Source organism: Bos mutus, chromosome 13 (assembly GCF_027580195.1).
Source record: "Bos mutus isolate GX-2022 chromosome 13, NWIPB_WYAK_1.1, whole genome shotgun sequence".
NCBI lineage: Eukaryota > Metazoa > Chordata > Mammalia > Artiodactyla > Bovidae > Bos > Bos mutus.
This window is the reverse complement of record NC_091629.1, coordinates 56244685-56250003: the sequence shown is the minus strand read 5'-3', so window position 1 is coordinate 56250003 and position 5319 is coordinate 56244685. Positions and strand designations below refer to the sequence as shown.

At 42.8% G+C, this 5319-nt stretch overlaps 1 non-coding gene across 1 annotated transcript; it reads right to left on the bottom strand.

Annotated features, from left to right (window-relative positions):
- Window positions 1–2552: 2552 nt before the first annotated feature.
- LOC138990573 (small nucleolar RNA SNORA79) lies at window positions 2553–2699 on the bottom strand. Its single transcript, XR_011466703.1, has one exon. It is a non-coding gene; the product is annotated as a small nucleolar RNA SNORA79 (small nucleolar RNA).
- Window positions 2700–5319: the final 2620 nt, after the last annotated feature.

Here is a 5319-nt window from a genome sequence, read left to right as displayed (position 1 = left end):
GTGTATATATACCACAGCTTTCTTATCCATTCATCTGCTGATGGACATCTAGGTTGCTTCCATGTCCTGGCTATTATAAACAGTGCTCACGATGAACATTGGGGTACACGTGTCTCTTTCCCTTCTGGTTTCCTCAGTGTGTATGCCCAGCAGTGGGATTGCTGGATCATAAGGCAGTTCTATTTCCAGTTTTTAAGGAATCTCCACACTGTTCTCCATAGTGGCTGTACTAATTTGCATTCCCACCAACAGTGTAAGAGGGTTCCCTTTTCTCCACACCTCTCCAGCATTTATTATTTGTAGACTTTTGGATCGCAGCCATTCTGACTGGTGTGAAATGGTACCTCATAGTGGTTTTGATTTGCATTTCTCTGATAAAGAGTGATGTTGAACATCTTTTCAAGTGTTTATTAGCCATCTGTATGTCTTCTTTGGAGAAATGTCTATTTAGATCTTTGGCCCATTTTTTGATTGGGTCATTTATTTTTCTGGAGTTGAGCTGTAGGAGTTGCTTGTATATTTTTGAGATTAGTTGTTTGTCGGTTGCTTCATTTGCTATTATTTTCTCCCATTCTGAAGGCTGTCTTTTCACCTTGCTAATAGTTTCCTTTGATGTGCAGAAGCTTTTAAGTTTAATTAGGTCCCATTTGTTTATTTTTGCTTTTATTTCCAATATTCTGGGAGGTGGGTCATAGAGGATCCTGCTGTGATGTATGTCAGAGAGTGTTTTGCCTATGTTCTCCTCTAGGAGTTTTATAGTTTCTGGTCTTATGTTGAGATCTTTAATCCATTTTGAGTTTATTTTTGTATATGGTGTTAGAAAGTGTTCTAGTTTCATTCTTTTACAAGTGGTTGACCAGATTTCCCAGCACCACTTGTTAAAGAGATTGTCTTTAATCCACTGTATATTCTTGCCTCCTTTGTCAAAGATAAGGTGTCCATATGTGCGTGGATTTATCTCTGGGCTTTCTATTTTGTTCCATTGATCTATATTTCTGTCTTTGTGCCAGTACCATACTGTCTTGATAACTGTGGCTTTGTAGTAGAGCCTGAAGTCAGGTAGGTTGATTCCTCCAGTTCCATTTTTCTTTCTCAAGATCGCTTTGGCTATTCGAGGTTTTTTGTATTTCCATACAAATTGTGAAATTATTTGTTCTAGCTCTGTGAAGAATACTGTTGGTAGCTTGATAGGGATTGCATTGAATCTATAAATTGCTTTGGGTAGTATACTCATTTTCACTATATTGATTCTTCCAATCCATGAACATGGTATATTTCTCCATCTATTAGTGTCCTCTTTGATTTCTTTCACCAGTGTTTTATAGTTTTCTATATATAGGTCTTTAGTTTCTTTAGGTAGATATATTCCTAAATATTTTATTCTCTTCGTTGCAATGGTGAATGGAATTGTTTCCTTAATTTCTCTTTCTGTTTTCTCATTATTAGTGTATAGGAATGCAAGGGATTTCTGTGTGTTGATTTTATATCCTGCAACTTTACTATAATCATTGATTAGTTCTAGTAATTTTCTGGTGGAGTCTTTAGGGTTTTCTATGTAGAGGATCATGTCATCTGCAAATAGTGAGAGTTTTACTTCTTCTTTTCCAATTTGGATTCCTTTTATTTCTTTTTCTGCTCTGATTGCTGTAGCCAAAACTTCCAAAACTATGTTGAATAGTAATGGTGAAAGTGGGCACCCTTGTTTTGTTCCTGACTTTAGAGGAAATGCTTTCAATTTTTCACCATTGAGGATAATGTTTGCTTGGAAAATTCCATGGACAGTGGAGCTTGACAGGCTACAGTTCATGGGGTTGCAAAGAGTCAGACATGACTGAGGGACAGAGCACGCGCGTGCGCGCGCACACACACACACACACACACACACAAGATACATGTGGGCCACTGGAGGACTGCTTTCAGCGGTGGGAAGAAGGGAGCAGAGCGCAGAGAGAGACAGTGATGCCTCATGCTAGAGCAGAGGTTGTTCCCAAGAAGGAAAGACAAGAGGCACACACACTGTTGCTGACCCTCCCCTTCACTGGTGCCCTTACACATTCAGCTTCTGTGCACGTTGGCTGCTAACACCTTAAAGTTGTTTCTTCCCCAGAGAAACCCTCAACCTTAGGGCTTTCCAGCCAGGTGGGTTAGTTCCTCTGTCCCCAGCAACCAGCTGCAAGGACTGACTCACATGAAGTACAGGAGGCTGGCGTCCCGACTCAAGATGAGGCCGACTCTGTGCCATTCATACCCTGGAGCTCCCTGTGTGATCAGGCTGGACCTGGTCTCCACCTGAGATGACATTCCTGCTTAGATTTCCTCTCTCCCCTTCCCTGTCCTGATTCCCTCTCACCTTCCTCCTAGGAGCCTCCCTCAATAATCACTTGCACAAGAATTCCCATCTCAAGGGCAAGTTGGATTCTCAAGAAACAAAGACAGGTACCTTGGTTCTTGACTGCTGTCCCCTTTAAGGCTCATAACATTTGGTCTTGTTGAATTTCCTATCCTAGGATTCTGAGTCACCTATTTTTTTTCTTTCTTTCTTTTTTTTTTCCAACTGTTGGACTCCACAAGAATCAGAAAGCGCTGATGGACAGCCAACCCATTCCCATGGTGCCCTGAGTGAAGACAAGTCAGCTTAGATGTATGATGGACTAAAATCCCACTACATAAGGCTCCAAGCAGTGAGAGGAACTGAGTCACTTATTTTCTGTATAAGGACCTGATTGAGTTAGACCAGGATGGCCTCTCTGTTTCTCACAGCTGAGCAAGTGCAAATTGAGTGAATTTGGTAAAGTTTGTGAATCATTCTTAATCTGACTCCATCTGGAAAATGGGCCCATTATTCCCCTAACTTTAGTGCTTGCTTTAGTGACTTAAGAGAATGTATTTTGTGACAGCTTATAGCATTGTGATTGGTTTAGAGTAGGCACTCTGTTAGTGAGTTCTAGGCTTTTTGTTTGTTTCATTCTTTTTGTTGCTTTTTTTTTTTTTAATAATATACTCTTTCTCCCTTACTCAGTTCAGCCTGGGGAAGCATTAAGAGAAAATTTATCAGAGTACTGTATGACTTTCAAAGCACTATGGAAATGTGGGAGTTCAAAGAACTATAAATTTAGAGTCCCAGAGGTCCAAGTTCAATTCTCTAGCCCACTGCTTCTCAAATTATAATGATCTTATGAATCACTTGGGGTTATTGTGAACATGCAGACTCTGATTCAGGAGGTCTGAGTGGAGCCCAAGACACAGCCTTTGTAACAGGGCTCCAGGCAGTGCCAATGTGCTGGTCCTCAAAACAGCAAAACTTTGAGTGGGAAAGCTCTAATCTGTCTTTCGGTTCCAGAGTGATTTTTTTTTCCTCCCCACACAGTCAACCTGAATGGCAGGCTCTTCCCTTTACATAGCATTTTGCACCTCCTGTGAGATGTGGTTCCTGCCAATAAGGAGAGCTCAGTGGTTGAGGCAGCCAGGAAAGCTGTCGGTTGTAAAGGAAGGTATGTGGTAACTAGAGCAGGGAGGTGGGAGGCTGCTGAGGGGCCTTGCTCCTGGAAAAGGAGTCAGGAAAGTCTCCTTGGTGGGAGGAGCTCTCAGTCTATCACTGCCCAGATATCCCCGATTCCTACGTGCCTGCTCCCATACTCAAGGACCACACACAAGAATCCCGGGACTTCTATGACATCTCACCTCCTGTTTCCTGGACCCTGCTGTTGGTGCCCTGTCTTCTGGACAATATTATCCACACCTGAACCCACTGTGTTTCTGTGGCCATGGCCTTGAACTTCCCAGCTGCCTATGTATTGACATTAGAGGTCCTGGCCTGCCTCTTTCTGATCCAGGGTCTGTTTTGACACCATGAATAAAATGAGAGGTTCAAGCAGTTCCAGATATGAGGGGGAGGGGGTGGAATGTGTGTTATTTCCACAACATTTAGTGCATTTCCTTTTTTCATTATAATCCTGGCCAAGTCCTTACAAACATTATCCTTTCCAAACCGAGATTGGTTTTCCTTGTTCATGGATGCCAACAGCTGGGGTAGGTTTCCCCCATCTGTTCACTTTCTCCTTTGCCATTCTTCTTTCTTTGCCCCTGTTTTCCCTCAGGGTTCTCAGCATGGAGGCTTTGTCTAGGAAAGGCCACTGTCGGCCTGAGTAGGGGGAGGAGGTTTTCTGCTTTTTGTTAAGCCACCTTCTGTTGGCATATCTGGGAGTTTCCACTTATATCCTAGAAGTAGCTGAACAGAGAACAGGCCCTTGATTGATTAATCCTTTCCTAACATATGCTAAGAATCCTGATATGCCAGACACTGCTCTGGGTTCCATGGATACAGCAGTAAACAAACATGGTTCCTGCCATGACAGTCTAGCTAGACGTACTATTCTAATCTTATCAATGGGGGCACTTTACACACATACATACACCAAACACACACACACACACATGCATTCTAGTCTTCAACCTCCTGAGAAACCCAATCTCACTGTCCTCAGGGGAATGGCTTCTGTCCCAGGTCCAAGGAAAACAAAAGAAATTCCTAGAAACGTCTATTTGAATAGCTATTATCAAAAAGACAAGAAATAACAAGCGTTGGTAAGCATGTTGGAAAAAGAGAAGCTTTGCTTATTGTTGGTGGGGATGTAAATTAGTGTAGTTTTCCATACGGAAAACAGTATGAAGTTCCTACAAAATATTTTTTGTAAAAATTAAAAATAAAACTATCGTAAGATCTAGCAATCCTACTTCTGAGTCTGTTTCCAAAGGAGCTGGTATCAGGATCTTGAAGACATATCCGCACTCCCAGATTCATTGCTTTATTATTCACAATAGCCAAGACATGAAAGCAACCTAAATGTTTGTGGAAGGATGAACGGATAAAGAAGATGGGGCATGGACTATTATTCAGCTTTAAAAAAGGAGGAAGTTCCATCATTTATGACACATGGCTCAACTTGGAGGACACTATGCTAGGAGGACACTATGCTAGGTGACATAAGCTGGAGAGGAAAAGAGAAATACTATATGATTTTTGTAATAGAGTGCGGCAGAGCAAGGCCTTCAGCAAGTGGCTATTGCTGTGCACAATTACCCTTGCCTGCACTCCATGCCACCTCCCACATCCTGTTCCCGAGCAACGTTAACCCGGGACTATTAGTCGTCCTGCTTAGCCATTGGCTGGTGCCACAGTGGGCCCCTCCCACAAGTGGCCAGCTGTCAGTGAGCAACCGTTAGTGGTCCTGCTCAGCCATTGGCAGGCGCCACAGTGGGCCCCTCCCACAAGTAACCGGCTGTCAGTGAGCAACCGTTAGTAGGTCCGTTAAGCCAGCA